This window comes from Rattus rattus, chromosome 11 (genome assembly GCF_011064425.1).
Source record: "Rattus rattus isolate New Zealand chromosome 11, Rrattus_CSIRO_v1, whole genome shotgun sequence".
Lineage (NCBI taxonomy): Eukaryota > Metazoa > Chordata > Mammalia > Rodentia > Muridae > Rattus > Rattus rattus.
Genome location: NC_046164.1, coordinates 4271107 through 4283174, shown reverse-complemented (window position 1 = coordinate 4283174; position 12068 = coordinate 4271107). Strand labels below are relative to the sequence as shown.

The window sequence follows — 12068 nt, the reverse complement described above, 5'->3', positions numbered from 1 at the left end:
ACGGGGCTACCCTCTTGAATGAAGGAATGAAGCATGGTCACTTACCTGTCAGTCCTGGGGATGTCTTGTTAGCCGGACGTCCACTTAAAGCAGCACTCACAGAAGCTGTGCACAGGCTCCTGTTCAGTTTTCATGCACGCTCTTTCAGAAATGTACTTAGCAATTCTTCACAGGTTATGGAATAGACTCACCATTTATGGAAAGGATTTTTAAAATAAACTATACCTTTTTCTCACATCATATATTAAAATGTGAATAAAGCTCTTGACATAAGAGATGACTGGCTGACTGAGTATCACAAGGATTTATAGCTCAGACATGAGATTTGAAAAGAGAATTTTTTTTCGAATGGTAGTATTGAACATTCTGGAATGGTAGTGTCAAACTGGAGTGAACTGTGCACCCCACACATTTGACTGGAGTGATTTTTCATTGTCATTATTTGCAGGTAGAGAGACTATAGGTACCTGCTTGGGGAGAAGGAAAGGACCAGAAAACATCTAAAAATGCTGTAACACACGGCAGCGCCCATCCAACCAAGTATCTGTCCAGTTGCTGAGGTCGAGCAGCTCTCCTGGGGGACAGGAAAAGCTTCTGTTGAACTTGACAGGAAGTAGAGCCATGAACATGGAAAGAGACTCGTGGCAGTGTAGACATTGGTGGATTCCTCCGAAGGCAGTCGATGATGCCCCTTCCAGAATTGTGTCCCTAGAAAGAGGTAAAGCTGAGTTAGACCTATGACTGGAGAAGTCTGGGCAGGGGAGACCCCAGATGGCCTCTCAGCATTTCCATGCCTCAGCAATTGCACAGACGGAACGTGAAAAGCCACCCCATCCTGCTGCATGAGAGTGGAACTGGGGCCCTGTAAGAAATGAGTGCATGTCTGTAAGGAACTGATAGACCCATGACTGATTTCCAAAGAAACACTTCCACACTTTCAGTTCTCTGTGACTCCTTAACAATTAAAGGGCCAAATGCCAAGACTTGCACATGTCCTGGTAGAATAGGAATCGGACTGTGCTACAGAAAAACACACATATTTCACATATACCTGTGACTGTGAGCTTTCTGCTATAGGTAGGATAGCTCACACTGCACATCACATGTGAAGGAAGTCGGGCCTCATCCCTGCAGCAATGATGCTTCCTGGGGTGGCTCTCGGTGAGAATATCCTTATTCTGATCAACTCCAATAGCATCAGACTTCATCAAAACAAGGAGTTAATGAGTTCTGTCTTTCCAAAAATCCAGGCTGACCTTCCAAAAGCTCAAACTGGGGATCTGGCAACCTCCAGAATAAGGCTGATAACATGCATTAACATCCGCAGGAAGCCATAGATCGCTCTTGATTTTAGGAAGCTCAGATTTGTCCTAGACGTTCTTGGTGAGTAGTTCTTAAAAGAAGAAATCATTGCAGAACACATCACATACTTTTCAATTCCTTCACGGATAAGATCTTAACATTTGTCCTTTAAAATAAAAATACCCGGAGACTTCCCTCTTCCAAAATAAACTATATTGTCTGATTTCAGCAGCATGATAAGCTTACTTTTTTATCTTTATACTTACTAGTAGCTGGAAATGAATTTTATACAGTCTGGAAATGCGTTTATATTCTAGATCTGGAATATCCTAGACTCTAGATCAATATCTAGGATATATTGATTTTATTTTTATTGTGCTTCTGTCCTGGCTGATCAACTTGACTCATCTTCCCCGCCTTTTATATGGCCCAATCAGCACATGAATGTACCCAGGAATCACAGTATGAAGAACATTACAGATTCTTTCACCTTGACACGTCCTATTACTGTCTGGTTTCCAGAGGAGCGTTTCAACCTCCAGTGTGAGAATGGTGCTCTACAATGAAGAGAATGCTTACCCAGGAGGGTGAGGTCTCAGTAATGGAGCATCCTAAGGTGAAATGCCTCACAGACTTTATAGAGTGAGTGTCTGTCTTCCTGGCCTCAACTCTTCTGCTGCATTATTCCGTCCACATTTATCTGAAGGTTGTGCTCCAATGATCCTACAAAAGAGGAAGAAGTGAACACTGACAGTTCTTGCCAGTAGTGATCACATCGTTCCCTTGAAACATTGCTCACTTACGCCAAATGAGATATTTATTGAGCACCAACTAGTAGCGTAGAACCTATACAATACCGTTTGATAAAAGGATCTTGTATTCCTGAAGGGTAAGAGTCCCGAGAAAATGAAGCACTTAGCTCGGGACTTCATGTTTCTGTTGCAATATGAAAACATTCCTGAACTCAGAAATTACAAAGCCAATAAAATGCTGACTAGAGCCAAAGACGATGTATAATGCTTTCTGTCAGCATTCGGGGTTTTAAAATGATCTAATGACTGTATTTTACGTGGATGGGTGTTTTATCCATGTGTGTCTGTTTACTATGTGCATGTCTGATGCTACACCGGTCAGAGGAGGACATCGTACTCCTTGGAACTGCAGTTACTGATGTCAATGGCCATTTGGGTGCAAACAATCAAACTCAGGGCCTCTGGAAAACCAGCCAGTGCTCTTAGATGCCGAGCCAACTCTCCAGCCCCAAAGTCTTATTTCTCTTACTATCCATATTGGAAAATAAATATCATTGCAAAATTCACATAATCGCTGGCCAAATTAAGAGATGCCACTTTAAAGAATATTTTACAGTGATTCAAGCAGATTTACCACAATGACTTTTAAATTATTTTTTGGCATAAAGAATATTTTTACAGTGGTCCAAACGAATTTACCACAATGACTTTTAAATTATTTTTTGGCATTTGCTCATTCTTATTTCTTAATAATAAAACAAAAGTATAATCTGAGGACTTTTACTAGGAGGCATGGTATTTCATCATCTGCAGACCACTGGCTGTCAGTCCAAACACAAGTGACTCTGGCTGTGTGTTTAACCTCTTGGTCACACTCCTCAAATAGTGGCTGTTTTCTGATTATTTCCATTGTCTGATAGCTGGCTAAAAGCTATAGGAATTTGACTTGCTTTATTATGCAGACATGGACCTTGGGGTGGGGAAGCAGATGAAATTAATGTACTGTGGTGGGTTCATTGATGTAGACACAGGGATTTGGTAGAAAACCACAACATGAGCAGAGACCCCAAAGTGACAAGACAATTCTGTATCCACCGGTGGGGGGGGTGGCCTGTACAGAGTCCTAACTCAGTAGGGAGCTGAAAGAGACTTTGCTACCCACTCTTAAAGTCTAAGCTTTAATGGTGGAAAACACAATTGTAGATGTGAAGTTCATCCATTTCCGTGTGACCAAGGGCAACTTCAGTGAGATGACTTCTACATTTAGTGAGGTATTGATTGCCTCATCAACGTGGGCAGAGAGCTTCTCTTTTAAATGTATTTGTTCCCCATGCATACACACACCAAGCCAACATGGTTCCATGTGGAGAGGTTTAATGAGAGAAGAAGAGTAGAAGTGGGGAGAAGTAAAGGGGGCCAGCCATGGGCACGTGGGGGGAAGGGGTGGGGAGAGAAGGGACAGGGACAGAGGGGAACAGAGCAGAGAAGAACAAAGAGAAAGCAAGAGCAGGAAGAGCAAGAGAGAATGAGGAGGGGGCAAGGAGCCCCTTTTATAGTCAGGCACAGGTGGCTGTTGCCAGGCAACTGTGGGGCGGAGCATACCTGGCTGTGCCCAGGTACCTGTGGGGACACCACCAGGTCTTTTTGGTTGTGGTTGTTTGTATTGTGTTGCGTTGTCGTTTTGGCTTGTTTTTTACATCCGGGTCTTTCGTTTCCTTTTTAGGCTGTGAATTCGGTGAATGCGTGTGGAATGGGCACCAGCAGCTCAGGCTCCTTCCCGTCAGTCCTCACAAAACGGGCTTCTCTAGGTGACTTAACGCTGGTGGTTCAGGTGAGCCCAGGTGTCCTTCTCTTCGGCTTCCTCTTTCTTCTGAGTCTCTTCCTTCACCCACTTCAGGAAGCTGACTCAGCTCTTAGAGTGCTAGCTGTGCTCAGTACACACGTTAACTCTCCCGGCAAGAATCTTGCCCTTAACTGACTTGTTTACAATGATGCCCATGCCGTGCTGGGCGATGCTGTAGACGGTCCTAGGTTAGCCTCGGTTGCACACTTCCGGGAGGCATTACTTTTTGAACAGTACTCATTCCCTTGATGTCTACAGTGCCACCCTTCTTGTAGATTCACATGTATGTGGCCAAGGAACAACTCCATATTTTCCAAAAAGCCCAGAGAACATAAACCAAGTGTCCCTCTCCTTTCTCCTTGTATTGGTCATTTTGGGGAGCTACCAGAAGAAGGCTGCTACGTGGACATCCTCATTCAACCCTGAAAGCTGCTGTGAGGATGACTGTAGGAAAAGTAAGGGACATGTCTTATTTGCTGGTATTTATTAGGTCTTAGTATCCTTATGGAGACCTGGTTCTTACCTTTGTTTCCTTGCTCTGGTATTCCGGTAGCTACCACTTAATAGAAAGCCACTTTCTGTTACATACCAAAGTTCAATGCTTACCCCAAAGGATTTTTCATTTAACCCATCAACTAACTTTCTAAAGCAAATTACATGTATAGATGGGAAACAACTTTCAGAAGTGCAATTATGTGCTAAATTTTAACTACAAATTTAAGCTATCCTTTTCTCTTCAATCGTATAGTTTCATGGGTAGAGATTGCCATGGAAAACTGGGATTAACCTGCTTGTTTTTCCTTCTCTGAAGGACAGCTATTTGAATGCAGCATTCTCTCCTGAAGAGAAACGGAGTAAAGAAAGACAACAAAGTAGAACTCTGCTGTAACTAGCAGGAACTGAAAACATACAGTGTATCTTACATCTTGTTTCCTTTATCATCCAGATCTACAACCCCAAAACAAATTGATATCCCTCATAAGGAGGAAAAACACATGTGCATTATACTTCCCAAGTTCAATGGTTGTCAGAAGAATCTGTGTTTCTAGATGCATCCTGTCACGTTAATTCATTCCAGAGGGGCAAGCAACTGGAAGCAAACCAGACAAGCATGAAATCAACAGAAAGGCAGAAGGAGATGAATGAGATGCGGAAGAGCCCTGCTTTGTTGGGGCAGGCCCACTCTTGCCTCTCTGATTAATGTACCTTTCTCAGTGTTTAGCCATGATCTTTCTCAAAGTAAACTACCTTTGATGAATTTGGGTTAAAAATAATACTCAACTTTTTCATCCAGTCGAAAGTTGTATTTATTTTCACTGTCTTAGAATTAAATATTTATGTGTGTGCTGTGTTCATTTTAAATAAAAGTAGTAAAAATCTAAAACGTATCAAGTGCTTAATCTATTGCCAGGACCTTTGTCGGCACCCTATAGCATCCCATCTAATTGTTAGAGATGCCCTATGACAGAGACATCATGAGCATCTCATGGTGTCAGACCTGGAAACTGAGGCCCAAAGAATTTAAGAGAAATATCCACGATACCATGGTACAAATAAGAGAGCAGCGGAATAGTAATTTTGACTTTGTGGAGTACTGTCCTATGCTGCTTCTGTGCCCTTTAGAAAATCTGAAAAACAATTGAGAAGGTAAACAACGCCACTGGGAGCCGCATGTCTGAAAGGTGCCTGCCGTGTATGCTTGTGCTGCATCCACAGAAGGGACACCGCATCCGCTCAAAGTGTCCATGGTTGTCACTTGCTATTTCCTGGGCAATTTAAAATACGATAGAATTCAAACTGTTTGTCAATAATGATGACTTTGCCACAGTATGTCGCCTTTAATCAAGTGGTAGTTGTTAAGAGTTTTGAATTTCCTGTTGTTGTTTTAACGAGAAAAACACTGCATCAGATGTGGTGTTTTGAATAAGAATGCCCCACCCCCACAGGCTTATATGTTTGAATATTTAGTTATCAAGGAGTGGAACTATTTGAAAAGAATCAGGAGGAATGGTCTTGTTTGAAGAAGTGTGTTGCTAGGGGTAGACTTCAACGTTTTAAAATCCCACACAGGCCCAATGTCTGTCTCTGTCTTTTTCTATCTCTCTGTCTCTCTGTCTCTCTGTCTCTGTCTCTGTCTCTCTCTGTCTCTGTCTCTGTCTGTCTCTGTCTCTCTGTCTCTGTCTCTGTCTCTCTCTCTCTCTCTCTCTCTCTCTCTCTCTCTCTCTCTCTCTCTCTCACTGCCTATGGATCATGATGTCACTCTCCAGGGCTTGCCTGCACGCCACCATACTCCCTGCCATTATAGTATGGACTAAAGCTTTGAAATTATAAGCAAGCCCCCCCAATTTAATGCGTTCTTCTACAAGAGCTGCCTTAGTCATGGTGTCTCTTCCTAACAATAAAAGAGGGACTGAGACAGCAGACGTCTGTGAGTGTGTACATAGAACATCTGTGAAACTTTACACTTTTTCTCCCTAGTGACACCTTACCTATTCTTCTCAAGTGATCTTTGTTTGTAATCTGTTGGTGACTTGTTTGCAATCATTTGCAAGAATGCCCAAGTTTTGGCACTGCGTTCTGTGAGCTCTCACGAACAAATGTGTTGAGCTGTATCTGGAGCCGTCCTGGCAGCCTTCAGGCAACAGGCTCCAAACAGTAAATAACTTTCCAGACAGAGGCCAGCCCCAGTGCTAGTTCAGTGAGCCGCAGCTACAGCATCACTTGTGAGTTTTGCAACCGTTTCCCCCCTCAGTTCAGGCATCGCGTTCTTTAACACACGCTGACATTATTTTGTCTAAACAGCTCTTACCTGTGCTTCCAGCTTTCTGGTCATTCTTCTGGGTTCCCGCTTCCTCTTTGACCTACTAATAGAATACAGTTTTTTCCTCCAGGTTTAAATTACATCCTTTGTTTTCACCATTTCTCCTATTGCTAATCAGCTTCCTTTCTTTCCTCTCTTTAAAGGAAGCATTCTTATTGGTTCCTTGAGAATTTCATATATTTTGATCATATTCACCGCTCACTTCTCTACCTAACTTCCTCCCATCCGACCCCGCCTCCCTATGCTGTACTTCATTCCGTTCAAAAAACAAATAACTAACCCATAAGCTACCCATGAGTCTTAGTTAGGGTCTTACTGCTGTGAACAGAGACCGTGACTAAGGCGAGTCTTATAAAAGACAACATTTAATTAGGGTTGGGTTACAGGTTCAGAGGAACATGGCAGCATCCAGGCAGGCACGGTGCAGGAGGAGCTGAGTTCTACATCTTCATCAGGAGGCTGCTAATGGAAGACTCACTTCTAGGCAGCTAGGAAAAGCCCACAGCCACAGTGACACATCTACTCTAACAGAGGCCACATTTCCAAATAGTGCCATTCCCTGGGCCAAGTATATACAAACCATCACATTCCACTCCCTGGCCCCGCATAGGCTTGTTTAAACACATGACTCTATGGGGGTTATACCCAAACATAGCACAATTAAAATACATTTAGTCCAACTTCCAAAGTCCTCATAGTTTATAGCAGTCTCAACGATGTTAAAAAGTCCAAAGTCCAAAGTCTCTTCTGAGATTCATTCTATTACTTAACTGTAATCCCCGAATCAAGACAGGAAACCAACTGGGCAAACTCCAAACTCTGCATCTCCATGTCTGATGTCAAAATGGTCTTCAGATCTCCAACTCCTTTTCCATCTTTGTTGACCGCAGCAAACTTCTTTCTCCTGGGCTGTTCCACTCCCTGTTTGCAGCTTCCCTCAGCAGAGAGCCCACAGCTCTGGCATCTCAAACATCTTGGGGTCTCCAGGGCAACTTCAATGTTACAGCTTCTTGTTTCAATGTCTGGGATCCACATATGATATTCTCAGCACCTCCAAAGGGCTGGCTTCACTTTTCCAGCTCTGCCCTCCGTAGCACTCTATTCTCAGCTTGATCCACTCCACTGCCACTGCTATTCTTGGTGATCAGCTCATGGTACTGGCATCTCAAATATGCTGGGGTCTTCCGACGCAACTAGGCTTAGGCTTCACCAATAGCCTTTCTTTCTTTCTTGCTTGCTTGCTTTTTTTTTTTTTTTTTTTTGAGAGAGAGAGAGCGAGAGAGAGAGAGAGAGAGAGAGAGAGAGAGAGAGAGAGGAGAGGAGAAGAAGGAGGAGGAGGAGGAGAACAAAAGACTGAGTGGGTAGGGAAGAAGTTTGAGAGTGTATATGATCAAAATACACTGTGTGATATTTTCATGTAACTAATAAAAAGGGGTTTTTGTTATTGAATATTTTATTGGATGGTTTTATTTATATTTCAAATGTTACTCCCTTTCCCAGTTTCCTGTCCATAAATCCCCTATCCCATCCTTCATCTCCCTGCTTCTATGAGGGTGTTCCTCCATAGAAGGCTTCTAATGGAAGACTCACTTCCAGGTAGCTAGGAGTAGGGTCTTAAAGTTCCTGCCCACAGTGATACACCTACTTCAACAAGGCCACACCTCCAAATAGTGCCACTCACTGGACCAAGTATGTACAAACTATCACACCATGTGCTCATGGATGTGGGATTATCCACTGGAGGATGATTGACTTACAAAGGATCACACCATTAAAGAGCTGATTCTCCCTCCCCCAGAAGACATCAACCATCCATAGCTCCTCACTGGGAGTTCAACAGTCTCTCCTGCCCGAGTGCTGCCTGGCTCGCTCTTGTGCAGGTCTTGCACAGGCAACCACAGTGACTCTGAGCTCAGGAGTGCAGCGGTCATGCCCAGAAGACAGGGTTTTATGTAAGTGTCCCCTGTACTTCCTGCCTTCTTATACAATGGTCCCTGAATTTGAAAGTATGTATGATACAAATGTCAAATTTTGACTGAATACTTCAATGACGCTTTGTCTCTATATTTTGATCAGTTGAGTTTCTGTATTAACCACCATGTACTGCAGAAAGAAACTTCTTTGAGGGCATAGGAATATGAATTTAGAGAGAAATATGAATAACAATAGGCTTATTCCTCAAACCTCCAAGCTCTCAAACCATGGGTTTGGGGCCAGTCGACAGCCCCAGGCATGTGTTTCTTCCTATGAAGCAATCTTTAAATTCAATTAAAAAGCAGTTAGTTAGGTCCTTAGCACTCCCTTCTGTGTCTACAGAATCCTCTTTCCTTCCTCCGCAGTGATCCGACGGCCAGAAGTTCACCATCTCTATTCTTAGGATCCATGCCAGAGAAATCTTTGACTCCGGTGGGAATCCCCACTGTTAAGGTGGATCTCCACCGCAAAAGGTCTCTTCCGAGCTGCGGTGCCCAGCAGTGCGTCCACTGGCATCTACGAGGCCTTAGAACTCCGAGACAATGATAAGACCCGCTTCATGGGGAAGGGTGTCTCAAAGGCTGTTGATCACATCAATAACACTATTGCACCTGCTCTGGTTAGCAAGAAACTGAATGTTGTGGAGTAAGAGAAGATTGACCCGCTGGTAATCGAATAGGTGCAGATGCCATCCTGGGAGTGTCCCTGGCTGTCTGCAAAGCTGTTGCCACGGAGAAGGGGGTGCCCCTTTACCTTCACATTGCTGACTTGGCCGGCAACCCCGAAGTCATCCTGTCAGTCCCAGCTTTCACTGTGATCAACAGCGGTTCTCACGCTGGCAACAAACTGGCCATGCAAGAGTTCATGATCTTGCCCATGGGGGCATCCCGTTTCTGGGAAGCCATGCATATTAGAGCAGAGGTTTACCACAACCTGAAGAACATCATCAAGGAGAAGTATGGGAAAGACGCCACCAATGTGGGTGATGAGGGCGGATTCGTACCTAACGTCCTGGGGAAGAAAGAAGCAGTGGAGCTGCTCAGGACTACAATGGCAAAGGCTGGCTACACTGACCAGGTCGTCATCAGCATGGATGTGGCTGCCTCCGAGTTCTCCAGGGCTGACAAGTACGACCTGGACTTCAAGTCTCCAGATGACTGCAGCCGGTACATCACACCCAACCAACTGGCTGACCTGTACAAGCCTTCAACCAGGACTACCCAGTGGTGTCCATTGAAGACCACTTTGACCAGGACGACTGGGATGCTTGGCAGAAGTTCACAGCTACCACAGGCATCCAGAAGGTGGGGGATGACCTCTCAATGACCAACCCTAAGTGGATTGCCAAGGCTGCAGGAGAGAAGTCTTGCAACTGCCTTCTGCTCAAAGTGAATCTGAGATTGGCTCTGTGACTGAATCTCTGTAGGCATGAAGGCTGGCCCAGTCCAATAGCAGGGGTGTCATGGTGTCCCACCGACCGGGGGGAGACTGAGGACACTTTCATTGATGACCTGGTGTTGCGGCTCTGCACTGGGCAGATCAAGACTGGTGCCCTCTGTTGATCTAAGCTCCTTGGCCAAGTACAATCAGATCCTTAGAGTGGAGGAAGAGCTGGGCAGTAAAGCCAAGTTTGCTGGCAGCTCCTTCAGGGACTCCCTGGCCAATAAGGCATGGACTGGAGATCCCTGGAGCTACCAGATCCTCTGCCCCCGATGTCATCCAGGCAGCTCAAGACCAGCCCAGTGCTTGCCCCTCCCATGTCACTGCTTCCTTTGATGTCCACCCCTGACCACCTGGACCCCAGCTCTGTAATCATGTGATCGGTCTGATTGTTTCTGTCACCTGACTTCCCAGCCAGTCTCTGGAGCCCTCAGAACTCCAGCGTAATCTCTAGGGTGCCCACACCATCAAGACTCCCCTCGTGGTTTACATGCAAAAATAAAAGTTGCAGAAGCCCTCCCCCCACCGAAAAAAGCAGTTAGTTAGCTCCATAACACTCAGCCCACTGTTGTCCTGAGCACTTCTTGCCACGGTGGTCATTATTTTAATGCAGAGTTTCCAGCTGTGTTAGACTAATGATGACATTTTTGTTCCCAGCTTACATTCCACTCTCTAATGTTACGAGAGCTAGCCATCAGGGAGTAACTTCCCAATCAGTAGTAGTTTGATTTGATTGAGTCTCGTTCTGTGATACATTCACAGGCATGCAGACACATACACATATGTCCACACGCATGTGAACACACCCCCCCCACACACACACACACACTCATGCACACACACAGTCTTTCTTTAGCCAAGCAGATCCTACGTTGGAGTTCAGTTTTATAATCTCCTGCAATTTTAAATTCCCCTGGCTACTCCTGCCCCAGGGATATTGGTTACTTGTGTATGCTTTTCCTTTGAGTTGTTATGTAACACATATCTAGGCAAAAAAGGGAAAATTCTGGGTAGCAAAGTTGTCCAAAAGGCATGATCTGAGAAGAATTCCCCGAGATAAGATCCTGGAGATAAACGGGATTGGGATTCTTTTCTCTAATCACTGACTGGATTTCAATGCTCAATAAAGTCACGATGAAGAAACAATTCCCACTGTTCTGTTGTACATCTGGGCTTCATCCACTTTGCAAACTAAAAATTCACAGAAGTTAATTACCTGGCAAATACGTATTGACTTTTAAACAGAGACCAGGATATGTGTAGAAGTGTGCGCAGATGTCCAGGGGGAGTTGTCAGAAGTCTGGGAATGCGTGGTACACGACAGCTTACACTCTGGAGGAACACGGTCATCAGCTCAGTGGAAATAAGAACTCAGGGCAGTAGAATCAGGTTAGGATAAGTGGACAAGAATGTACTTGTATATGCATGTGTGTGAGTGTGTGTGAGAGTGTGAATGTGTGCGTGAGTGTGTGTGTGTGAATGTAAGTGTGTACGTGTGAGTATGTGAGTTTGTTAGTGTGTGTATGAGTGTATGTGTGAGTGTGTTGAGTGTGTGAATATGTGTATGAATGTGTGTGTGAATGTAAGTGAGTGTGTTGAGTGTGTGAATATGTGTATGAGTGTGTGTGAGTGTGTGTGAATGTAAGTGAGTGTGTGAATATGTATATGTGTGTGTGAGTGTGTGTGTGGATGTGGGGTAGTGGTGAGTGTAAGTGTGTTTGTATGAGTGTGTGTGTGGGAGTGTGTGTGTGAGTGTGTATGTGTGTGGAGTGTGTGTGTGTGTGTGAGTGTGTGTGTGGTGTGTGTGTGTGTGTGTGTGTGTGGGGTGTGTGTGTGTATGTGTGGGTGTGTGTGGGTGTGAGTGTGTGTGTGTATGTATGTGTGTGTGTGTGTGAATGTAAGTGTGTATGTGTGAGTATGTGAGTGTGGTAGTGTG

At 44.6% G+C, this 12068-nt stretch overlaps 1 pseudogene; it reads left to right on the top strand.

Annotated features, from left to right (window-relative positions):
- The first annotated feature begins 621 nt into the window (after positions 1 to 621).
- On the top strand, positions 622 to 10468 carry LOC116912645 (annotated as a pseudogene).
- Positions 10469 to 12068: the final 1600 nt, after the last annotated feature.